The 27,459-nt window shown below is 45.4% G+C and overlaps 1 pseudogene; it reads right to left on the minus strand.

Moving 5' to 3' along the window:
* Positions 1–3,315: 3,315 nt before the first annotated feature.
* On the minus strand, positions 3,316–26,868 carry LOC146005738 (polymerase delta-interacting protein 3 pseudogene; annotated as a pseudogene).
* Positions 26,869–27,459: the final 591 nt, after the last annotated feature.

Genomic DNA, 27,459 nt, shown 5'->3' on the forward strand with positions numbered 1-27,459 from the left:
GTCTAGTTTTGTTATCTTAACCCCACTTTATGAGCACCTCATTGAGCACTACTTTCTGGTAATAAGAAATAGTTGGAAGTCGTCCTACCAGTTCATAATGCTTGAACTTGAGCATACGTCAGATCCAATAGCCAATAATACTTTCAGCAACCAACTAACTACTTACTAAATATCATTCTAAATAGAAGGCATGTCCTACAGAACTTAAAGCTACCAAAGAATTATGTGTTTCCAATATTGGAGTAAACTCAGAGGAGATCTCGCGCAGAAATATTTCCATTCATATTGCTTAAATACACAATAAACTCTAGATATTTTGACCAGATTTGTACATCACCATGTGCACACTGGAGAGGGAATAATTATGTGCTCTGTTGTAATTCATTGTAGTGTGCAAATAAGTAGGGATGTGCACCGGCCACTTTTCGTGTTTTGGGTTTTGGGTTCTGATTACCTTCAGGTTTTGGGTTCTACTGGGTTTTGCCAAAACACCCCCTCAACGTTTTGTTTTTTGGGTTTTGGGTTCTGATTTTTTTTAAAAAAGCATAAAAAACACTAAAATCACAGAATTTAGGTGTTTTTTTTCACCTACGCTATTATTAAACTCAATAGCATTCATCTCCACTGATTTCCAGTCTATTCTGAACACCTCAAAATATTGTTTTTAGGCCAAAAGGTTGCACAGAAGTAGTTGGATAACTATGATAAGCGACACAAGTGGGCGGCACAAACACTAGACTGAAGCGGCACACTTAATAGTACCTCTGGACTGATATGGCACACTTAGCATCACCCCTGGACTAATACAGCACACTTAGCAGCACCCCATGAATTATACGGCAGACTTGGCTCATCCCAGGAATTATTTGGCAGACTTGGCTCACCCCTGGACTAATATGGCACACTTAGCATCACCCCTGGACTGATACGGCACACTTAGCATCACCCCTGGAGTAATACAGCACACATGGCAGCACCCCATGAATTATACGGCAGACTTGGCTTACCCCAGGAATTATACGGCACAGATGGTGGCACCCCTGACCTGATACAGAACACATAACGACACACATGGTATTATACGGCACAGATGGTGGAACCCCTGGACTGACACAGCACACATGGAATTATACAGCACACAAAGTGATACTCCTGCAGTAAAAAGAGTTATTCTTTTAATCAAAAATGGCAGCACCCTGGATTGATACAGTAGAATTAGCAGCACCCCATAAATTATACAGCACACTTGGCTAACCCCCGGACTGATATGGCACACTTAGCATCACCCCTGGACTGTGACGGCACACTTAGCAGCACCCCATGAATTATACAGCAGACTTTGCAGCAACCCATGAATTATATGACACACTTGGCTCACCCCAGGAATTATGCGTCACACATGCGGACATCCCTGACCTGATACAGCACACATGGAATTATACGGCACAGATGGCAGCACCCCTGGACTGATACCGCACACATGGCGGCAGGCATAGAATTATACGGCAGACAAATTCCTGCAGTAAAAATACAAATTTTTATTCTTTTAATTATAAAAAAGAGCAGCACACCTGGAATTATATATACAGCACTCTTGGCTCACCCCTGGACTACAGCGCATTTAAAAGCCCTTGCAGTAAAAAAAATAAATTAACACCTTTTTTTTATTTTCATAAAAAAAAGGGCAGATCCCCTGATACGGGACACATAGGGGCACCCCTGGAATTATACGTCACACATGCGGGCCCCCCAGGACTGATACAGGACACATGGGGGCACCCATGGAATTATATGACACACATTCGGGCACCCCTGGACTGATACAGGACACATGGGGGCACCCATAGAATTATATGGCACACTTGTGGGTACCCCTGGACTGATACGGGACACATGCTGGCACCCCTGGACTGATACAGCACACATGTGGGCACCCCTGGACAGATACAGCACACATGTGGGCACCCCATGACTGATACAGTACACATGTTGGCACCCCTGGACTGATACAGCACATATGTGGGCACCCCTGGACTGATACAGCACTTATATGGGCACCCCTGGTCTGATACGGGACACCTGCGGGCACCCCTGGACTGATATGGGACACATACTGGCACCCCTGGAATGATATTGCACACATGTGGGCACCCCTGGACAAATACAGCACACACATGCGGGCACCCCTGGACTGATACAGCACACATGTGGGCACCCCTGGACAAATACAGCACACATGTGGGCACCCCATGATGGATACAGTACACATGTGGGCACCCCTGGACTGATACAGCACACATGTGGGCACCCCTGGACAAATACAGCAAACATGTGGGCACTCCTGGACAAATACAGTACACATGCGGGCACCCCTGGAATGATGCAGCACCCCTGGACTTAAACTGGGCACTGGCAGCAGTAATTAAAAAAAACTTTTTTTTTTGCTTTGAATTTTTTTATTTCTTTAAAATAATGCAGCCCCCTCTGTAGCAATAGCAGCCCCCTCTATGCATTAATCATCCCCCCCAGCAGGTTTCCCCCTCACCCCCATCAGCAGACAGCACGGACACATGCGTGCTGTCTGAAATCACCAGCCTGTTTGAAAATGGCGCCGACCGCCGGGAACTATATATCCCCAGGTCTCGCGAGAATCCGACGTGGGATGATGACGTTTTAGCCTCGATTTGGACTAGGAAAGATGGCGGGAACCCGCGAACTCCTCGGATCCGGCTTTGGATCAGGTTAGTTCAGGGTGTTCGGATCTCTAGGATCATCTCTACAAATAAGTAGTGCTTATGAACTATGATGTAGTACATTTGAAGTGTATTGAGAAATTAACATATGCCTTTACATAGGTGATAATTCAAGTCGTGTAGAATGCTGTGGTCATTTATCTGCAGGATAATATTAGAATGGTGAAGCATAGTAACATTTAAGGAATGGTGATGCATTTTTGGTACTATACAGTTCCTTATGCATTCAAAAATAGTTACTTATTTAATTACTGTATTACCTTGAATGTGTGCTGCTATCCTAACTGTGCATAAATCCATGCAGCGTTTACTACTACAGACGTGATCAAGTAAAATAAAATGGAATTATTTAAGAAAATAAACTTGTGTGATTGGGTCTGGGGTTGGATTGAATTCATCTCTCTGTCAAGGAAGAAATAAAGCTGATCTATTGTGATCAAATGAACCGCCTCCAAATCACCGGACATTGAAAGTGAGTGTTACCATTAAGATACCAAGGAGGGAAAGGAAGAGAGAGTGAGGGAGAGAGAGAGAGAATGGGCGGGATGTTCTAGCATGATGCTCACTCAGTGCTGTAGAGAGAAGGATTACACAATTTAGTTAACACTCATAAAGGCATTAGCAAAATTTTGGCTGTGACAGTGCTTATCTTCATGGACATCTTATGGAAGATAATTATTATTATTTCTTTGTAAGTACTGTATATTATTAATGTTACTATAGCATGCATGCTTAAATTGCTTTACTGTCTTAGCCAAGACTAGTCTACCACCTCTGATGGGAGGCTATTCCAGTTATATACAGGTCGAGTACCCGTATCCGAATATCCGTTATCCGAATTATTCCGAAATACGGACATTCCAGAAAGTGAAAAAAAAATTTTTTTTTGCTAAAAACTCACTGGGGACATATGTAACAGCATCACTGGGGACATGATATGTAACTGGCACTATATATGTGCAAGACAATGATTGCTTGGCATTCAAATTCAGTGCTGAGATAGTACACACATTTTGTTTCACATTTTGAAACCTTGTTTTTTGAACAATTAAAATATGTTTGTGTGTATTTTATGTGGTAATAAAATATATTTGTGTGTATATTATGTGTTTATACAGCATAAATGCAAGATACTTCAAAATACATCATTGAAATATTAAAATATTCCGAAATACGGAATAATCCGTTATCCAAAATTCTCCTGGTCCCGAGCATTTTGGATACGGGATACTCAACCTGTACTACCCTTTCTGTGAAGTCATTTTTCATTACATTTCTCCTAAACATATCTCCCTCTAGTCTCATGTTCTTTATCTCTTCTACGTCTCCTCCGTTAAAGAATGTCTCTCTCATTGACCTTGTTAAAAACCTTTGCATAGTTGAAAATTTCTGTACCCACTTTCTCTTCTCTGCTCCAAATTATACATATTAAGATCATTTTGTCTTAACGGATTAGTTTTGTGATGTAGAACATGCATCATTTAAATGCATTTTTATAAACTCTCTAATGTATTTATATCCTTCTGAAGATTAGTTCTACATAACTGGACACTGCGTTCTAGTTAAGATTGTATCAGTGACCTATACAGTGGCATCATTACTTCTTTATTCCTGCTTCTGATTCATCTTCTTATGTTCCAAGCATCGGACCTACATTTGTATGTCTTTGATACATTGCTTTCCTGCCTTTAAGTCACTTGAAATGAAAGATGAGCGAGTTTGGATTAAACGGTTCTAATCGACAAGTTTTCACAATTTATGATTTCTCAGATTGGCTATAGGCTGTCCCATGTGTTGGAAAGCCAATAAGATCCTGCTTTGAGATCCAAGTAAATCCAAGTTAAATCAAACCCGCTCATCTTTACTTGAAATAGTCTCCCCTAAATGCCTTAACTCCTTGATAGTTACCATGTTGAAATGCAAGCTACCTCAGGTGGGTCGGTGTCATTTTTGTTCTTTTTGGATTTATATGTTCTCTCCAGATCAGCACTGTGGGTTTTGCTGATCCACCTTGCCTGGTTTTCATGCATACCTTGGTCTTTGGGTGTGGCTGTTTGCTAGGCCTTTGGGTATTTAGGTATGCTTCCAGCATTGAGAACCTGCTGGTTATAGCCTTGTTAGAAGCTGATTATAGTCCTGTCTCAGTCCTGTCCCAATCCTGTTATATTGCTGTATAGATCTGTTTAGTCCTGTTATACACTTAGTATATTCCAGGTTATTTTTATGTTTCTAGTGATTCGCAGAGTTCCTAGCTATCTAGTGTCTGAGATTACTCCAGTGTTCAGTTTGTTCCAGTCTGTGTCTAAGAATTCCAGCAAGCACTCCTGCTGGGTGTCCTGTGGAATCCTGCTTGTGTCAGAGAACCATTGCTTCCAGTGTGTAAGATCTTTTCTGTGTCCAGTTTGTGTAAGTACCAGCGGCTTCCCCACACATTGTGGTGGAAATGGCACCTTTCATTACTATCTACGGTTGGTATTCTCACAGCGCCAGCTGGAGCCATAGCTCTTGTTATGAGACAGAGTCATGGATGCAGTTGGGGTGCAGATCTAATCACATGGTGACATATCTAGTGCATGTTTCTCATTTGTTTGTCTCCTGGCAGATGCCAGAGGGATTGGTCTAGCCTGACGATGGTGTTGCTTAGGTGGATAGGTTGCCAATTTATATGCAATACCTTGGTTATAGTTTTGTTTGGTTTATTGCGACAGATTCAAATTATAGTGGTAAGGGCCGCAAATCCTGTGTTTAGCTCCTGTTTTGCAAGGTTGCATACTCTTATGTTTGTTTATGTGCAGAGCCTAGTTATCTTTTGTTATTTAGTCAGATTATCCTTTTACTAGTACCTTGACTCGGTTGAAACTTTGTGTCACTGTGAAAAACCAGGTGGCAACCGAGTACAGGGTGAAGCTTGTCTGCCCTGGAAAGGCGGCTATTAGTGACGAAGTCTAAAACCAGCGCAGGTGCCAGCCAACTCAGGGTATAGTAAGAGAGGCAGGGTCAGGTTCAGGTACTGCTGTGACTTCACCACCTCGGCCACAGGAGTACAAATCAGGCTGTAATCAATATCTTGCAGTCCTGTCAGGCACAGCAAGGGTTAACCCTGAGTACACCCCAGATAATCCTAACAACAATGTTTTCCTTTTTATACTAAAATCAAGCCCTTAATCATAATTTGTCTAAAACTGTATACAATCAAAAGTTAAATATTTATTTATTTAAATACTAAATAAATGACAAAAATATTAATTTCATATAATTACTATAAATTAGAGATGTGCGGGCTCGGATTTCAGAGATCCGAGCCCCCACGGACGTCATCATTCCGAGCCCGATTCCGAGCAGCGCTCGGAGATTCCCGCCTGACTCGGTCCGTCCGCGTGATTAGAACGTCATCTCCCGGCGTCGGATTTCGCGAGGCTTTATAAGCAGCTGCCGCGCCCCGCCATCTTCACTCCAGTCAAGTAGTGGGTTGGGAGAGGGTGTGTTGGTGCTGCTGCTGGGGCTTAAACTTGAGCTTGACCTTGAGCTTTTGCAATCGCTGGTGCTGTCTCTCAGTGCTGCTGTGTAGTAGTCTAACTGTGTACTTGTAGTACTACTGTCTCCTCTGTGCGGTCTACCTCTGGTGTGCTGTGCTGCCTGTAATTGATTATTTTATTTGCTGGGGCTGTCTCCCTCAGTGCAGCTGTGTACTCTGTTCTAAGCTTAGGACAACAGTCTAACTGTGTACTTGTACAGTACTACTGTCTCCTCTGTGCGGTCTACCTCTGGTGACCTGTGCTGTAATTAATTATTTTATTTGTTAGGGCTGTCTCCCTCAGTGCTGCTGTGTACTATGTTCTCCTCTGCTTAGGAGAACAGTCTAACTGTGTACCTGCCTGTAGTACTACTGTCTCCTCTGTGCTGGGGCATACCTCTGGTGCTGTGCTGTGCCATTTATTATATATATAATTATTAATTATATTAAATATAAATATATATAGTCCACTGGTGCTGCACTGCTGCCTGCACTGAATCTGCCAGTCTGGCTGTCTGTGGTCTGGGGCTCACTGGCTAATAAATAATTAAATACTGCCTGCCTAATAAATAATTAAATACTGCCGTATATCTCTACCTTTGTGGTCTGGGGCTCACTGGCTATACTGCCGTATGTACCGTCTGGTCTGGGGCTCACTGGCTAATAAATAATTAAATACTGCCGTATATCTCTACCTTTGTGGTCTGGGGCTCACTGGCTATACTGCCGTATGTACCGTCTGGTCTGGGGCTCACTGGCTAATAAATAATTAAATACTGCCTGCCTAATAAATAATTACATACTGCCGTATATCTCTACCTTTGTGGTCTGGGGCTCACTGGCTATACTGCCGTATGTACCGTCTGGTCTGGGGCTCACTGGCTAATAAATAATTAAAAACTGCTGTATATCTCTACCTTTGTGGTCTAGGGCTCACTGGCTATACTGCCGTATGTACCGTCTGGTCTGGGGCTCATTGGCTAAAAAATAATTAAAAACTGCCGTATATCTCTACCTTTGTGGTCTGGGGCTCACTGGCTATACTGCCGTATGTACCGTCTGGTCTGGGGCTCACTGGCTAATAAATAATTAAAAACTGCTGTATATCTCTACCTTTGTGGTCTGGGGCTCACTGGCTATACTGCCGTATGTACCGTCTGGTCTGGGGCTCACTGGCTAATAAATAATTAAATACTGACATATATCTCTACCTTTGTGGTCTGGGGCTCACTGGCTATACTGCCGTATGTACCGTCTGGTCTGGGGCTCACTGGCTAATAAATAATTAAATACTGCCGTATATCTCTACCTTTGTGGTCTGGGGCTCACTGGCTATACTGCCGTATGAACCGTCTGGTCTGGGGCTCACTGGCTAATAAATAATTAAATACTGCCTGCCTAATAAATAATTAAATACTGCCGTATATCTCTACCTTTGTGGTCTGGGGCTCACTGGCTATACTGCCGTATGTACCATCTGGTCTGGGGCTCACTGGCTAATAAATAATTAAATACTGCCGTATATCTCTACCTTTGTGGTCTGGGGCTCACTGGCTATACTGCCGTATGTACCGTCTGGTCTGGGGCTCACTGGCTAATAAATAATTAAATACTGCCGTATATCTCTACCTTTGTGGTCTGGGGCTCACTGGCTATACTGCCGTATGTACCATCTGGTCTGGGGCTCACTGGCTAATAAATAATTAAATACTGCTGTATATCTCTACCTTTGTGGTCTGGGGCTCACTGGCTATACTGCCGTATGTACCAACTGGTCTGGGGCTCACTGGCTAATAAATAATTAAATACTGCCATATATCTCTACCTTTGTGGTCTGGGGCTCACTGGCTATACTGCCGTATGTACCGTCTGGTCTGGGGCTCACTGGCTAATAAATAATTAAATACTGCCGTATATCTCTACCTTTGTGGTCTGGGGCTCACTGGCTATACTGCCGTATGTACCGTCTGGTCTGGGGCTCACTGGCTAATAAATAATTAAAAACTGCTGTATATCTCTACCTTTGTGGTCTAGGGCTCACTGGCTATACTGCCGTATGTACCGTCTGGTCTGGGGCTCATTGGCTAAAAAATAATTAAAAACTGCCGTATATCTCTACCTTTGTGGTCTGGGGCTCACTGGCTATACTGCCGTATGTACCGTCTGGTCTGGGGCTCACTGGCTAATAAATAATTAAAAACTGCTGTATATCTCTACCTTTGTGGTCTGGGGCTCACTGGCTATACTGCCGTATGTACCGTCTGGTCTGGGGCTCACTGGCTAATAAATAATTAAATACTGCCATATATCTCTACCTTTGTGGTCTGGGGCTCACTGGCTATACTGCCGTATGTACCGTCTGGTCTGGGGCTCACTGGCTAATAAATAATTAAATACTGCCGTATATCTCTACCTTTGTGGTCTGGGGCTCACTGGCTATACTGCCGTATGAACCGTCTGGTCTGGGGCTCACTGGCTAATAAATAATTAAATACTGCCTGCCTAATAAATAATTAAATACTGCCGTATATCTCTACCTTTGTGGTCTGGGGCTCACTGGCTATACTGCCGTATGTACCATCTGGTCTGGGGCTCACTGGCTAATAAATAATTAAATACTGCCGTATATCTCTACCTTTGTGGTCTGGGGCTCACTGGCTATACTGCCGTATGTACCGTCTGGTCTGGGGCTCACTGGCTAATAAATAATTAAATACTGCCGTATATCTCTACCTTTGTGGTCTGGGGCTCACTGGCTATACTGCCGTATGTACCATCTGGTCTGGGGCTCACTGGCTAATAAATAATTAAATACTGCCGTATATCTCTACCTTTGTGGTCTGGGGCTCACTGGCTATACTGCCGTATGTACCGTCTGGTCTGGGGCTCACTGGCTAATAAATAATTAAATACTGCCATATATCTCTACCTTTGTGGTCTGGGGCTCACTGGCTATACTGCCGTATGTACCGTCTGGTCTGGGGCTCACTGGCTAATAAATAATTAAATACTGCCGTATATCTCTACCTTTGTGGTCTGGGGCTCACTGGCTATACTGCCGTATGTACCATCTGGTCTGGGGCTCACTGGCTAATAAATAATTAAATACTGCCGTATATCTCTACCTTTGTGGTCTGGGGCTCACTGGCTATACTGCCGTATGTACCGTCTGGTCTGGGGCTCACTGGCTAATAAATAATTAAATACTGCCGTATATCTCTACCTTTGTGGTCTGGGGCTCACTGGCTATACTGCCGTATGTACCGTCTGGTCTGGGGCTCACTGGCTAATAAATAATTAAATACTGCCTGCCTAATAAATAATTACATACTGCCGTATATCTCTACCTTTGTGGTCTGGGGCTCACTGGCTATACTGCCGTATGTACCGTCTGGTCTGGGGCTCACTGGCTAATAAATAATTAAATACTGCCGTATATCTCTACCTTTGTGGTCTGGGGCTCACTGGCTATACTGCCGTATGTACCGTCTGGTCTGGGGCTCATTGGCTAATAAATAATTAAATACTGCCGTATATCTCTACCTTTGTGGTCTGGGGCTCACTGGCTATACTGCCGTATGTACCGTCTGGTCTGGGGCTCATTGGCTAATAAATAATTAAATACTGCCATATATCTCTACCTTTGTGGTCTGGGGCTCACTGGCTATACTGCCGTATGTACCGTCTGGTCTGGGGCTCACTGGCTAATAAATAATTAAATACTGCCATATATCTCTACCTTTGTGGTCTGGGGCTCACTGGCTATACTGCCGTATGTACCGTCTGGTCTGGGGCTCACTGGCTAATAAATAATTAAATACTGCCGTATATCTCTACCTTTGTGGTCTGGGGCTCACTGGCTATACTGCCGTATGTACCATCTGGTCTGGGGCTCACTGGCTAATAAATAATTAAATACTGCCGTATATCTCTACCTTTGTGGTCTGGGGCTCACTGGCTATACTGCCGTATGTACCGTCTGGTCTGGGGCTCACTGGCTAATAAATAATTAAATACTGCCATATATCTCTACCTTTGTGGTCTGGGGCTCACTGGCTATACTGCCGTATGTACCGTCTGGTCTGGGGCTCACTGGCTAATAAATAATTAAATACTGCCGTATATCTCTACCTTTGTGGTCTGGGGCTCACTGGCTATACTGCCGTATGTACCGTCTGGTCTGGGGCTCACTGGCTAATAAATAATTAAATACTGCCTGTCTAATAAATAATTAAATACTGCCGTATATCTCTACCTTTGTGGTCTGGGGCTCACTGGCTATACTGCCGTATGTACCGTCTGGTCTGGGGCTCACTGGCTAATAAATAATTAAATACTGCCGCATATCTCTACCTTTGTGGTCTGGGGCTCACTGGCTATACTGCCGTATGTACCGTCTGGTCTGGGGCTCACTGGCTAATAAATAATTAAATACTGCCGTATATCTCTACCTTTGTGGTCTGGGGCTCACTGGCTATACTGCCGTATGTACCGTCTGGTCTGGGGCTCACTGGCTAATAAATAATTAAATACTGCCATATATCTCTACCTTTGTGGTCTGGGGCTCACTGGCTATACTGCCGTATGTACCGTCTGGTCTGGGGCTCACTGGCTAATAAATAATTAAATACTGCCGTATATCTCTACCTTTGTGGTCTGGGGCTCACTGGCTATACTGCCGTATGTACCGTCTGGTCTGGGGCTCACTGGCTAATAAATAATTAAAAACTGCTGTATATCTCTACCTTTGTGGTCTGGGGCTCACTGGCTATACTGCCGTATGTACCGTCTGGTCTGGGGCTCATTGGCTAATAAATAATTAAAAACTGCCGTATATCTCTACCTTTGTGGTCTGGGGCTCACTGGCTATACTGCCGTATGTACCGTCTGGTCTGGGGCTCACTGGCTAATAAATAATTAAAAACTGCTGTATATCTCTACCTTTGTGGTCTGGGGCTCACTGGCTATACTGCCGTATGTACCGTCTGGTCTGGGGCTCACTGGCTAATAAATAATTAAATACTGCCATATATCTCTACCTTTGTGGTCTGGGGCTCACTGGCTATACTGCCGTATGTACCGTCTGGTCTGGGGCTCACTGGCTAATAAATAATTAAATACTGCCGTATATCTCTACCTTTGTGGTCTGGGGCTCACTGGCTATACTGCCGTATGTACCGTCTGGTCTGGGGCTCACTGGCTAATAAATAATTAAATACTGCCTGCCTAATAAATAATTAAATACTGCCGTATATCTCTACCTTTGTGGTCTGGGGCTCACTGGCTATACTGCCGTATGTACCGTCTGGTCTGGGGCTCACTGGCTAATAAATAATTAAATACTGCCGTATATCTCTACCTTTGTGGTCTGGGGCTCACTGGCTATACTGCCGTATGTACCGTCTGGTCTGGGGCTCACTGGCTAATAAATAATTAAATACTGCCATATATCTCTACCTTTGTGGTCTGGGGCTCACTGGCTATACTGCCGTATGTACCGTCTGGTCTGGGGCTCACTGGCTAATAAATAATTAAGTACTGCCGTATATCTCTACCTTTGTGGTCTGGGGCTCACTGGCTATACTGCCGTATGTACCATCTGGTCTGGGGCTCACTGGCTAATAAATAATTAAATACTGCCGTATATCTCTACCTTTGTGGTCTGGGGCTCACTGGCTATACTGCCGTATGTACCGTCTGGTCTGGGGCTCACTGGCTAATAAATAATTAAATACTGCCATATATCTCTACCTTTGTGGTCTGGGGCTCACTGGCTATACTGCCGTATGTACCGTCTGGTCTGGGGCTCACTGGCTAATAAATAATTAAATACTGCCGTATATCTCTACCTTTGTGGTCTGGGGCTCACTGGCTATACTGCCGTATGTACCGTCTGGTCTGGGGCTCACTGGCTAATAAATAATTAAATACTGCCGTATATCTCTACCTTTGTGGTCTGGGGCTCACTGGCTATACTGCCGTATGTACCGTCTGGTCTGGGGCTCACTGGCTAATAAATAATTAAATACTGCCGTATATCTCTACCTTTGTGGTCTGGGGCTCACTGGCTATACTGCCGTATGTACCGTCTGGTCTGGGGCTCACTGGCTAATAAATAATTAAGTACTGCCGTATATCTCTACCTTTGTGGTCTGGGGCTCACTGGCTATACTGCCGTATGTACCGTCTGGTCTGGGGCTCACTGGCTAATAAATAATTAAATACTGCCGTATATCTCTACCTTTGTGGTCTGGGGCTCACTGGCTATACTGCCGTATGTACCGTCTGGTCTGGGGCTCACTGGCTAATAAATAATTAAATACTGCCGTATATCTCTACCTTTGTGGTCTGGGGCTCACTGGCTATACTGCCGTATGTACTGTCTGGTCTGGGGCTCACTGGCTAATAAATAGTTAAATACTGCCTGCCTAATAAATAATTAAATACTGCCGTATATCTCTACCTTTGTGGTCTGGGGCTCACTGGCTATACTGCCGTATGTACCGTCTGGTCTGGGGCTCACTGGCTAATAAATAATTAAATACTGCCTGCCTAATAAATAATTAAATACTGCCGTATATCTCTACCTTTGTGGTCTGGGGCTCACTGGCTATACTGCCGTATGTACCGTCTGGTCTGGGGCTCACTGGCTAATAAATAATTAAATACTGCCGTATATCTCTACCTTTGTGGTCTGGGGCTCACTGGCTATACTGCCGTATGTACCGTCTGGTCTGGGGCTCACTGGCTAATAAATAATTAAATACTGCCATATATCTCTACCTTTGTGGTCTGGGGCTCACTGGCTATACTGCCATATGTACCGTCTGGTCTGGGGCTCACTGGCTAATAAATAATTTAATACTGCCGTATATCTCTACCTTTGTGGTCTGGGGCTCAATGGCTATACTGCCGTATGTACCGTCTGGTCTGGGGCCTCTCTGCCTAATACTGCCGTACCTGTGTGGTGTGTGGCTCACTGCCCAATACTGCCGTATCTACCCTCTGGTCTGGGGCTCACTGCCTAATACTGCCGTACCTGTGTGGTGTGTGGCTCACTGCCCAATACTGCCGTATCTACCCTCTGGTCTGGGGCTCACTGCCTAAATACTGCCGTATATCATTATCTACATGTCTGGTCTGGGGCTCTCTGCCTAATACTGCCGTACGTGTCTGGTGTGTGGCATACTGCCGTATCGACCCTCTGGTCTGGGGCTCACTGCCTAAATACTGCCGTATATCATTATCTACCTGTCTGGTCTGGGGCTCTCTGCCTAATACTGCCGTACCTGTCTGGTGTGTGGCTCACTGCCCAATACTGCCGTATCTACCCTCTGGTCTGGGGCTCACTGCCTAAATACTGCCGTATATCATTATCTTCCTGTCTGGTCTGGGGCTCTCTGCCTAATACTGCCGTACCTGTCTGGTGTGTGGCTCACTGCCCAATACTGCCGTATCTACCCTCTGGTCTGGGGCTCACTGCCTAAATACTGCCGTATATCATTATCTACCTGTCTGGTCTGGGGCTCTCTGCCTAATACTGCCGTACCTGTGTGGTGTGTGGCTCACTGCCCAATACTGCCGTATCAACCCTCTGGTCTGGGGCTCACTGCCTAAATACTGCCGTATATCATTATCTACCTGTCTGGTCTGGGGCTCTCTGCCTAATACTGCCGTACCTGTCTGGTGTGTGGCTCACTGCCCAATACTGCCGTATCTACCCTCTGGTCTGGGGCTCACTGCCTAAATACTGCCGTATATCATTATCTACCTGTCTGGTCTGGGGCTCTCTGCCTAATACTGCCGTACCTGTCTGGTGTGTGGCTCACTGCCCAATACTGCCGTATCTACCCTCTGGTCTGGGGCTCACTGCCTAAATACTGCCGTATATCATTATCTACCTGTCTGGTCTGGGGCTCTCTGCCTAATACTGCCGTACCTGTGTGGTGTGTGGCTCACTGCCCAATACTGCCGTATCTACCCTCTGGTCTGGGGCTCACTGCCTAAATACTGCCGTATATCATTATCTACCTGTCTGGTCTGGGGCTCTCTGCCTAATACTGCCGTACCTGTCTGGTGTGTGGCTCACTGCCCAATACTGCCGTATCTACCCTCTGGTCTGGGGCTCACTGCCTAAATACTGCCGTATATCATTATCTACCTGTCTGGTCTGGGGCTCTCTGCCTAATACTGCCGTACCTGTCTGGTGTGTGGCTCACTGCCCAATACTGCCGTATCTACCCTCTGGTCTGGGGCTCACTGCCTAAATACTGCCGTATATCATTATCTACCTGTCTGGTCTGGGGCTCTCTGCCTAATACTGCCGTACCTGTCTGGTGTGTGGCTCACTGCCCAATACTGCCGTATCTACCCTCTGGTCTGGGGCTCACTGCCTAAATACTGCCGTATATCATTATCTACCTGTCTGGTCTGGGGCTCTCTGCCTAATACTGCCGTACCTGTGTGGTGTGTGGCTCACTGCCCAATACTGCCGTATCTACCCTCTGGTCTGGGGCTCACTGCCTAAATACTGCCGTATATCATTATCTACCTGTCTGGTCTGGGGCTCTCTGCCTAATACTGCCGTACCTGTGTGGTGTGTGGCTCACTACCCAATACTGCCGTATCTACCCTCTGGTTTGGGGCTCACTGCCTAAATACTGCCGTATATCATTATCTACCTGTCTGGTCTGGGGCTCTCTGCCTAATACTGCCGTACCTGTGTGGTGTGTGGCTCACTGCCCAATACTGCCGTATCTACCCTCTGGTCTGGGGCTCACTGCCTAAATACTGCCGTATATCATTATCTACCTGTCTGGTCTGGGGCTCTCTGCCTAATACTGCCGTACCTGTCTGGTGTGTGGCTCACTGCCCAATACTGCCGTATCTACCCTCTGGTCTGGGGCTCACTGCCTAAATACTGCCGTATATCATTATCTACCTGTCTGGTCTGGGGCTCTCTGCCTAATACTGCCGTACCTGTGTGGTGTGTGGCTCACTGCCCAATACTGCCGTATCTACCCTCTGGTCCGGGGCTCACTGCCTAAATATTGCCGTATATCATTATCTACCTGTCTGGTCTGGGGCTCTCTGCCTAATACTGCCGTACCTGTGTGGTGTGTGGCTCACTGCCCAATACTGCCGTATCTACCCTCTGGTCTGGGGCTCACTGCCTAAATACTGCCGTATATCATTATCTACCTGTCTGGTCTGGGGCTCTCTGCCTAATACTGCCGTACCTGTCTGGTGTGTGGCTCACTGCCCAATACTGCCGTATCTACCCTCTGGTCTGGGGCTCACTGCCTAAATACTGCCGTATATCATTATCTACCTGTCTGGTCTGGGGCTCTCTGCCTAATACTGCCGTACCTGTGTGGTGTGTGGCTCACTGCCCAATACTGCCGTATCTACCCTCTGGTCTGGGGCTCACTGCCTAAATACTGCCGTATATCATTATCTACCTGTCTGGTCTGGGGCTCTCTGCCTAATACTGCCGTACCTGTCTGGTGTGTGGCTCACTGCCCAATACTGCCGTATCTACCCTCTGGTCTGGGGCTCACTGCCTAAATACTGCCGTATATCATTATCTACCTGTCTGGTCTGGGGCTCTCTGCCTAATACTGCCGTACCTGTCTGGTGTGTGGCTCACTGCCCAATACTGCCGTATCTACCCTCTGGTCTGGGGCTCACTGCCTAAATACTGCCGTATATCATTATCTACCTGTCTGGTCTGGGGCTCTCTGCCTAATACTGCCGTACCTGTCTGGTGTGTGGCTCACTGCCCAATACTGCCGTATCTACCCTCTGGTCTGGGGCTCACTGCCTAAATACTGCCGTATATCATTATCTACCTGTCTGGTCTGGGGCTCTCTGCCTAATACTGCCGTACCTGTCTGGTGTGTGGCTCACTGCCTAATACTGCTGTATCTGTATAACTGCCTGCTGGTGCATACTCACTGACATATGTAATTGCACTCCAGTGGTGCTGTTCTGTGACATAACTCCACAATAATAATGGAGATCCAAAATATGGAGGTTAACAAACAAAGGAAAGATGAAGATGCACTTCCTCATAGTTCTGAAGCTGCTGCCACTAGTCATGACATAGACGATGAAATGCCAACAACGTCGTGTGCCACGGCCGATGCCCAGTGTGAAAGCAGAGGGCATGTACAATTGAAACCAAACTTCCGTAAAAGGAATAAAATTATGAAATGTAAATCGTTGGAAGAGAAACTTAAACTTGGCAATATGCCATTTACGACACGGAGTGGCAAGGAACGGCTAAGGCCATGGCCTAACTTCATGACTAGTGGTGCAGCTTCAGATGACGAGGAAAGTCCTCCTCCGCTCTCCCCGCCCAGTAGGAAATCAAAGAGAGTTAGGCTGACACCGACTCAAAAAAGTCTGAAAAAATTTCAGAAAAAAAAACAGAAAAAAATTCAGAAAATAAATCTGGAAAAAACTCATCCTTCTAAAGACATATCCCAAATCCCCACGGAGAGTCCGAGGGTGGCGGTGGTTGTGATGCCGGACCTTCCCATCACTGTACGTGAAGAGGTGGCTCCTTCCACCATTTGCAGTATGCCCTCTGCATATGCTGGAAGGATCACCCACAGTCTAGTTCCAGATTTTATTAGTGAAGGTGATGTTGTACACCAGGAGGAGGATATTGATGTAGCTGTCACTGAGGAGGAAGTTGTCGAGGAGGATGGAGACTTGGTTTGCTTAAATGGCGCACCAGGGGGAAATGAGGCACCTGTGGGGGAAAAAGTTGTTGTCCATGGGATGAAAAAGCCCATCGTCATGCCTGGACAAAGGACCAATAAATCCACCTCTGCGGTCTGGAATTTTTTTTTATCCGCATCCGGACAACAAAAGTATTGCCATTTGTAGCTTATGTAAAACTCCAATAAGCAGGGGTAAGGATCTTGCCCACCTAGGGACAACCTCCCTTCAGCGTCACCTAAAGACGCGTCATGGTTCAGTGTTTAGTCCAGAAAGTGCGTCTAGCAGTCCAGCGACACCTAAATCACTTGGTCCTCCTTTTGGAGCCAAATGCCTGAAAAGCACACCACCAACTCCCTCCTCGACAAATTCCTCCTCGATCCGGATAGGGGGGAGTCCTGCAGTCCATCTCACCTGCATGAATGACTCCATAGATTCCTCCGGAGGATCCTGCAGCACTACGCCTTCTACTACTACTACTGCCGCTGCTGCTGCTGCTCCTGGAAGTCAGTCATCATCCCAGAGGGGAAGTCAGTCATCATCCCAGAGGGGAAGTCGTAAGACCGCTACGTCTTTCACTAAGCAATTGACCGTCCAACAGTCATTTTCCATGAGGATGAAATACGACAGCAGTCATCCTATGGCAAAGCGGATAACTGCGGCCTTGACAGCTATGTTGGTGTTAGACGTGCGTCCGGTGTCTGCCATCAATGGAGTGGGATTTAAATGGTTGATGCAGGTATTGTGTCCCCGGTACCAAATCCCGTCTAGATTCCACTTCACTAGGCAGGCGATACCCGCGATGTACAGGGAGGTCAGAAAAAGTGTCCTCAGTGCCCTGAAAAAATGCGGCTGTACCCACTGTACACTTAACTACAGACATGTGGACAAGTGGATCAGGGCAAACTAAGGACTATATGACTGTGACAGCCCACTGGGTAGATGCATCGCCTTCCGCAGCAGCAGCAGCAGCATCTCCTGCATGCCAGCTCCTTCTTAGGCAGGCTACGCTGTGTATCACCGGTTTCAAGAAGAGGCACAACGCCGACAACCTCTTAGAGAAACTGAGGGAAATCATCTCCCTGTGGCTTACCCCCCTTAGACTCTCCTGGGGATTTGTGGTGTCGGACAACGCCAGTAACATTGTGTGGGCATTAAACATGGGCAATTTCCAGCACGTGCCATGTTTTGCCCACACAATAAATTTGGTGGTGCAGCATTTCATAAAAAATGACAGGTGTGTGCAGGAGATGCTTGCGGTGGCACGCAAAATTTGCGGACACTTTCGGCATTCTGCCACAGCCTGCTGAAGGCTGGAGCGGGAGCAAAAACTCTGCAACCTGCCCTGCCATCAGCTGAAACAAGAGGTGGTGACGCGCTGGAACTCCACCCTCTATATGCTGCAGAGGATGGATGAGCAGCAAAAGGCCATTCAAGCCTACACAGCCACCTACGACATAGGCAGAGGAGCGGGGCTGCACCTGACTCAAGCGCAGTGGAGGCTGATTTCCGTGTTGTGCAAGGTTCTCCAGCCGTTTGAAGTAGCCACACGTGAAGTCAGTTCCGACACTGCCTGCATTAGTCAGGTGATTCCCCTGATCAGGCTGTTACAAAAGCAGCTGGAGAAAGTGAAGGAGGAGCTAAAGCGGAGCGATTCCGCAAAGCATGTCGCTATTGTGGATGAAGCCCTCCATACGCTTTGCCAGGATACGAGGGTGGACAGTCTGTTAAAGTCACAGGAATACATTTTGGCCACAGTGCTCGATCCTCGGTTTAAAGCGTATGTTGTGTCTCTGTTTCCGGCGGACACAAGTCTACAAAAGTGCAAAGACCTGCTGGTCAGGAGATTGTCATCTGAATGGGACCGTGACACGGCCCCAGCTCCTCCTTCATTTTCTCCCCCACCTGTGCCTGTGAGGAAACAGCTGCGATTTCCCACACAACCCACTGGCGGGGATGCAGGGCAGGCAGAAGGGAGTTTGGACATCTTGTCCGGACTCAAGGACCTGCCAACGATTGCTGACATGTCTACTGTCGGTGCATTGGATGCTGTCAACATTGAAAAAATGGTGGATGATTACTTTGGTGACAGCATCCAAGTAGACATGTCAGACAGTCCTTACCTGTACTGGCAGGAAAAAAAGGCAGTTTGGAAACCCCTGTACAAACTGGCTCTATTTTACCTGAGTTGTCCCCCCTCCAGTGTGTACTCCGAAAGAGTATTCAGTGCAGCGGGGAGCCTGGTCAGTGAGCGGCGAAGGAGGTTGCTCCCGAAAAATGTTGAGAAAATGATGTTTATAAAAATGAATTATCACTTATTCAATGAAGACCAGGAATTGCCTCCAGAGATTATAACTGGACCTGTGATTGTGGAGTCCAGCGGGGACGAATTGATAATCTCTGAGAATGAGGAAGTACACACTGAAGGGGGCGAGGAATCCGAGGAGGAGGAGGAGGATGATGATGATGATGAGTGACGATGACATCTTGTTACTGTAGAGCCAGTTTATACAGGGAGATATTATGAATTGGTTTATTTTTTTGTGGGGGCCCAAACAAACCAATTATTTCAGCCACAGTTTTGTAGGCCCTGTCGCTGAAATGTTTGGTTTGTTAAAGTGTGCATGTCCTATTTTCGCAACATAAGGGTGGGTGGGAGGGCCCAAGGACAATTCCATCTTGCATCACCATTCATTATTCCTACTGCTGAGAATCATTCATATGTGGGACTTGTCTTTTCAATGCATACAACTGTTTGCATTCCACCTCATTGCTGCACCTTCATGGGTGAGAACAAGGGCGTAACTACCATTGGTGCAGGGGGTGCAGCTGCTATGGGGCCCAGAGCTGAGAGGGGCCCACTTTGCCTGTCAAAGTTACATGTGCTGTATATATTTTTCAGCATTAGATGATAAATAGGGGCCCTTACAAACTTTTGCTATGGGGCCCACATGTATCTAGTTACGCCACTGGGTGAGAATGTGATCTCCCTGACCTGGGGGACTCAGGGCTGTTGCAGGAAGGCTCAATTACACTTCTATTTGGGCGGCTACACTTTTTTTTACCTGTCTGGTCTGGTGCCCACTGCTGACAGTCATTTTTAATGAGGGTATTGTCTTTCAAATGCATATAGCTGTTTGCATTCCACCTCATTGCTGCACCTTCATGGGTGAGAATGTGATCTCCCTGACCTGGAGGAGTCAGGGCTGTTGCCGGAAGGCTCAATTACACTTCTTTTTGGGCGGCTACACTTTTTTTTACCTGTCTGGTCTGGTGCCCACTGCTGACAGTCATTTTTAATGAGGGTATTGTCTTTCAAATGCATATAGCTGTTTGCATTCCACCTCATTGCTGCACCTTCATGGGTGAGAATGTGATCTCCCTGACCTGGGGGACTCAGGGCTGTTGCAGGAAGGCTCAATTACACTTCTATTTGGGCGGCTACACTTTTTTTTACCTGTCTGGTCTGGTGCCCACTGCTGAGAGTCATTTTTAATGAGGGTATTGTCTTTCAAATGCATATAGCTGTTTGCATTCCACCTCATTGCTGCACCTTCATGGGTGAGAATGTGATCTCCCTGACCTGGAGGAGTCAGGGCTGTTGCCGGAAGGCTCAATTACACTTCTATTTGGGCGGCTAAACTTTTTTTTACCTGTCTGGTCTGGTGCCCACTGCTGACAGTCATTTTTAATGCACATCAGGGTCAGGATCAGGCACATCATAATTAATAATCAATCAATCATAATCAATCTATCATAATCAATCAATCATAATCAGGATCAAGCCTGGGCGGCTGCAATTAAAGTTCTTTGTGGGCGGCTAAAGTTTTTTTTAGTTTTCCAGTTACTGCAGTTTTATACATAGCTTGGTTTTTGTAAGTTAAAGACTTGTCAGTGCAATTTTCTTTTACAATATACTTTATCTTTGCATGGACTTTGTGTATTTGGTTAGCATTCTGAGGTGTACACTGACTGCCTTCACCTTGAGCACGATCAGTTTCTGAAGCAGCAAAAATCCTTTTGTTTTGAAGATAGTCACTTTCTTTTCCGTTAGTTGTACAGGCTGACCTACTAACAGACACAGTTGCTTCGGCACAAGTTGTTGGAAATTTTTTAGGAGATAAAGCTGTACAAACCTTCTGGCCCCCCTTTTCAATTTTTAATTGATTTGCAAACATTTTGTAGTATTTGTCATATGTGCATAGCCTTTTAGAGAGAACTGCTTTTTCCTCATCAGATAACCTTTGTAATGATTTGACCTTCGCATCTCTATCCTTTTTATTTAATGACAAGAACGATAAATACTTCTTTAATTTCTTCATCAACTGTTCTTTATTCATGAAATGGTCCGATAAAGCCTTTCCTCAAAACTTAAGTAAAGTTATGTTTCCTTGATAATACTTTCACAGCTCACAAAATTCTCATCACTGGCTTCCTTTTCTTTGCCACTTGATACCTTGTTTTCACAATAAAGATTGGTTTCTTTTTGATGACCAGTTGGGTAAAATTACACATCTTTTTGGGCGGCTAAACTTTTTTGGGGGAGGCTGCATTTAAACTTCTTTGGGGGCGGCTGCAATTAAACTTCTTTGGGGCACAGGGGCACTCGGGGTATCCTGTAGTGGGCTGCCACACATTTTTTTAAATATGGATCTTTCAGCACAGAGACCAACTGCACATCAGGGTCAGGATCAGCCAGGTTGTTAAACGGGGTTTCGACCATGAATCAATCACATCATAAAATTAATTAATAATCAATCAATCATAACCAGAATCAAGCCAGATAGGGGTCTTGTTAAATATTAAACTGACCAAAACAGATACACACACACAACTAGGGGTGCAAGAAAAAGACTGCCCTAAGGCGGTCAGAGGGCGCTGTTATGGGATGTAAGTCAAAATGCAGCAGCTACTTAAAAGGGACTGGGTAGGTCCCCAAAAGGTAATAATAAGGAAAAGAAAAATAAAGTAGCGCTCGCAGATGAGGAATATCAATATCAATATAAAAATTTATTACACATGAATAAAACAATAAATAAAACAATATAATGAAAAAATGAACAATAAAATATGAATGAATAAAAGCTCAGGCCCTCAGGGAATGCCACTTTAAAGGGATAGTAATAGGATCCGTCCTATTTGTGCCGTGGGGTGAGGAGTCTCAGTATGGACCAATAGAGTTCTTTGTGAACTGAGATGGTATTTAATGATTTCCACTTGATTCAAGTTTAGCGAGTTTAGAAGATGAATATAATTACCACTACTTGTCCCTTGGGAGTCTTGTGTCCGTTTAGGACTGCTGAAGGAGCTGTGATCTCCGTACAGGGTTGTGGATGAAATCTTCTCCGCTTGGTGATGGCATGTATGGAGCCAGGTGGAAGGTCTCAGAAAGATGGTATTTCTCCAAGAAAAAAATAGGTGGAACACGGCTGGTTGGATCCAGATGACGCAGTGTGACAATGGCAGTGAGGGGCCAATATGAGCATGCAGCTTCCAACATGTTTCACTGCCTCTAGGGGCAGCTTTGTCAAGGATATGCTGCTAACAGTCCTTTAGGGGTATTTATACCTGTGTCTGATAATCAAACTCAGTGCACCTGTGTGCTCAAGAACATTTCATTGACTTTAATACTTATAATTTCAATTAGTAAGAAACAATAGAAGGCAACAGTAAGGTAAATAACATCCAGAATAAACTTTCACATTAATATGACAAAAAATTAAGCTTTCAGCAGAACATAAACATATGTAATGGGAACGCGCTATTGGACGGCGATCAGGTGTCCAAAAAACTGTTTCCTCAAACATCAAAGCATTGTCATGATAACAGGTCATATGTGTGTGGTTCAACCTATGGTAGGTGTGGGGCGGGATTCATTTAGGTGAGAGAGGCTGGCGCGATGTTTGCGTGCGTTCCAAGCCTCTATTCGGAAGTATACTTCCGGTTTCTTTCATGCAGTCTGGTTGCTTAGCAATAGGCTTGCGTTCCAGACCCCGTTCTGAAGCTAATACTTCATAAGTGACGGAGGAGAGTTAAACTAAAAAATACAGCGATTATACATTTATTGTACATTATTATTATGTGGAGGAGCATGACACACATCATTATTGTGTGAAGGAGCATGACACACATGGAGCGCTCGTTTCGTAACCCCTATATGAGGTCACGTGACTTAGTACTAATGCAAGGTCCTTTATATAAGCATAATGATTTCATATATTCACCTTGTATATACACATAAACTAGAGAATCCGTTGGGACTTAGAAAGGGAGGGTCTCATTTGGTTAGTATTCTCTAGTTTATGTGTATATACAAGGTGAATATATGAAATCATTATGCTTATATAAAGGACCTTGCATTAGTACTAAGTCACGTGACCTCATATAGGGGTTACGAAACGAGCGCTCCATGTGTGTCATGCTCCTTCACACAATAATGATGTGTGTCATGCTCCTCCACATAATAATAATGTACAATAAATGTATAATCTCTGTATTTTTTAGTTTAACTCTCCTCCGTCACTTATGAAGTATTAGCTTCAGAACGGGGTCTGGAACGCAAGCCTATTGCTAAGCAACCAGACTGCATGAAAGAAACCGGAAGTATACTTCCGAATAGAGGCTTGGAACGCACGCGAACATCGCGCCAGCCTCTCTCACCTAAATGAATCCTGCCCCACACCTACCATAGGTTGAACCACACACATATGACCTGTTATCATGACAACGCTTTGATGTTTGAGGAAACAGTTTTTTGGACACCTGATCGCCGTCCAATAGCGCGTTCCCATTACATATGTTTATGTTCTGCTGAAAGCTTAATTTTTTGTCATATTAATGTGAAAGTTTATTCTGGATGTTATTTACCTTACTGTTGCCTTCTATTGTTTCTTACTAATTGAAATTATAAGTATTAAAGTCAATGAAATGTTCTTGAGCACACAGGTGCACTGAGTTTGATTATCAGACACAGGTATAAATACCCCTAAAGGACTGTTAGCAGCATATCCTTGACAAAGCTGCCCCTAGAGGCAGTGAAACGCGTTGGAAGCTGCATGCTCATATTGGCCCCTCACTGCCATTGTCACACTGCGTCATCTGGATCCAACCAGCCGTGTTCCACCTATTTTTTTCTTGGAGAAATACCATCTTTCTGAGACCTTCCACCTGGCTCCATACATGCCATCACCAAGCGGAGAAGATTTCATCCACAACCCTGTACGGAGATCACAGCTCCTTCAGCAGTCCTAAACGGACACAAGACTCCCAAGGGACAAGTAGTGGTAATTATATTCATCTTCTAAACTCGCTAAACTTGAATCAAGTGGAAATCATTAAATACCATCTCAGTTCACAAAGAACTCTATTGGTCCATACTGAGACTCCTCACCCCACGGCACAAATAGGACGGATCCTATTACTATCCCTTTAAAGTGGCATTCCCTGAGGGCCTGAGCTTTTATTCATTCATATTTTATTGTTCATTTTTTCATTATATTGTTTTATTTATTGTTTTATTCATGTGTAATAAATTTTTATATTGATATTCCTCATCTGCGAGCGCTACTTTATTTTTCTTTTCCTTAATACACACACAACTAGTACTGCCTCATCTACCTGTCTGGTCTGGTGCCCACTGCTGAGAGGCAATTAAACTTCTTTGGGGGCCGCTGCAATTACACTTCTTTGGGGGGCACAGGGGCACAGGGGGTATCCTGTAGTGGGCTGCCACACATTTTTTTTAAATATGGCTATCCACAGATTGTTCAGCCTGCCATTTGAGATTGGGATCTTTTATCACAGAGACCAACTGCACATCAGTGTCAGGATCAGCCAGGTTGTTAAACGGGGTTTCGACCATGAATCAATCACATAAAAAAATTAATTAATAATCAATCAATCATAACCAGAATCAAGCCAGATAGGGGTCTTGTTAAATATTAAACTGACCAAAACAGATACACACACAACTAGTACTGCCTCATCTACCTGTCTGGTCTGGTGCACACTGCTGAGAGTCATTTGTATGAGGGACTTGTCTTTTAAATGCATACAACTGTTTGCATTCCACTTGATTGCTGCACCAATCGCCCACTGCTGGTTGCAGCTCTCACCCTGCATTAATTTGGGAGTCTGCCACTGCAGTCTCTTTTTTTGGAGCCTTGAAACTTTTCGGGATGCTGTACTAGCCGACACCTTTAGGTGGACTCTGGTCTGTCTTGTATCCAGCACAGTGGTCTCGTGTGCAAGAGATTGTTCTCTGTCCTCTTTTGGATTTGTGTCACCATCACCATCTTCATGGGTGAGAATGTGATCTCCCTGACCTGGGGAGTCAGGGCTGGGGCAGGAAGGCTGCAATTACACTTCTTTTTGGGCGGCTGCAATTACACTTCTTTTTGGGCGGCTGCAATTAAACTTCTTTGGGGGCGCCTGCAATTACACTTCTTTTGGGGCGGCTGCAATTACACTTCTTTTTGGGAGGCTTAATTTTTTTTATCCTCCTTTTTTAATCCTCCTTATCTGCACAGCCGGGTCCATCAGTTACTGCCACTGCTGCAACCAATGCTAGTGATGGTTACGCATGCCCTATGGCATCACCACGGGCAGCAAAGTTTTCCAGCGCTGCATGGAGCAACAGTTCGCTGGCTTTCCATTTGACATCATTGCTGTCAGCATCCTCCTTATCTGCACAGCCGGGTCCATCAGTTACTGCTAGAGATGTGCGGGCTCGGATTTCAGAGATCCGAGCCCCCACGGACGTCATCATTCCGAGCCCGATTCCGAGCAGCGCTCGGAGATTCCCACCTGACTCGGGTCCGTCCACGTGATTAGAACATCATCTCCTGGCGCCGGATTTCGCGAGGCTTTATAAGCGGCTGATGCGCCCGCCATCTTCACTCCAGTCAAGTAGTGGGTTGGGAGAGGGTGTGTTGGTGCTGCTGCTGGGGCTTAAACTTGAGCTTGACCTTGAGCGCAATATTTTGCAATTATTTACCGTCATTTTCGTTCCTTCTAGGGGGCTGAAAACAGACTCTGTTGGAGGTGGTATGGCTGGTAGGGCCTCCTTTGTAACAAGAGTACGTGACATATTGGTCAGCGTTTTAGTCCGTAGTAAAGGTACTGTTGGGGCAGGCGGTGTAGCACTGGGAGCAGTGTACGTATCAGTCTGTACAACTTTAGTGAAAGGTAATGTTTGGCCAAGTGAAAATTGGTTGCCCAATGTTCCTGGTCTTTTCTGTAAAGTATTTGCAGCTGTGAATTTCATCTGTTTGGAAGGGATGGGAGCAAGTTCCATCTCATCATCATCATCATAGTCATCATCCTGAGATGAGACCTGTTTAACAGGCTGGTGGTTGACCACATTTATTTGCATTCCCTTGACAGAGTTATTCAGACCTGAAATGGTCTTGTGTTGTGGAATCTGGATGGTTTTTGTGAGGTTTATTGCCGATGAACCTTGTGCCATAGGTGATTTAGCAGCTACTGTTGGAGCACTCCTCTTAAAGTAATCTTTTCACGAGCGTCCATCACTTTGATAGGCTTGTCTCCTGCCATGATCTGTTGCTTTCTCGAATTCAGCATTTCACGGGCGTCCTGCACTTTACCCCTTATGCGGAAGCGAGCATCTTTGGCCACCAACTTTTCACGGGCATCTTTTATCCCTAGTTTTTGGCGTGCATCAGTCACACCAATTTTCTGACGAGCATCAAATGTTCTCTGAAAACTGGTGGCAAGTGGACGATTGTTCACAGATGGTTGGAGTCTGGATCTCACGTTTCCTATACCTCCCCTGTTACTGACCCTGCGGTACATCCCGGTGCCCACGGACATTCCCCGTTTCCTGATCAGTTCATCCAGCGACACGTCGACCATATTCCTCCAACCACACAGCTGCTATATCTAATTTGATAAAAACAAAAATAATACTTGTGCTGTGTGGGACTGTAAAAAAGAATTCCATGCTGCTTGTGCACTGACGTCTGCCACTGAGTGCCACGGCCAAGCAGTACCTAATAAGAAAATTAATTATTATAAATTCTGCTGGTGCACAATACTAGTATTGCTGACGTATCTACCTGTCTTGTGCCTAGTACTACTGTCTTATCTACCTGTCTGGTGCCTAGTACTGCCATATCTACCGTCTGGTCTGGGGCTCACTGCCTAATACTGCCATATCTACCTGTCTGATCTGGGGCTCACTGCCTAATACTGCTGTACCTGTCTGGTCAGGGGCTCACTGCCTAATTTTTTTTTGGAGCCTTGAGACTTTTAGGGATGCTTTACTAGCCGACACCTTTAGGTGGACTCTGGTCTGTCTTGTATCAAGCACAGTGGTCTCATGTGCATGAGATTGTTCTCTGTCCTCTTTTAAAATTGTGTCACCATCACCATCTTCATGGGTGAGAATGTGATCTCCCTGACTTGGGGGAGTCAGGGCTGGGGCAGGAAGGGTACAGGCTGAGT

Source organism: Crinia signifera, chromosome 5, assembly GCF_055691185.1.
Source record: "Crinia signifera chromosome 5, ASM5569118v1, whole genome shotgun sequence".
Lineage (NCBI taxonomy): Eukaryota > Metazoa > Chordata > Amphibia > Anura > Myobatrachidae > Crinia > Crinia signifera.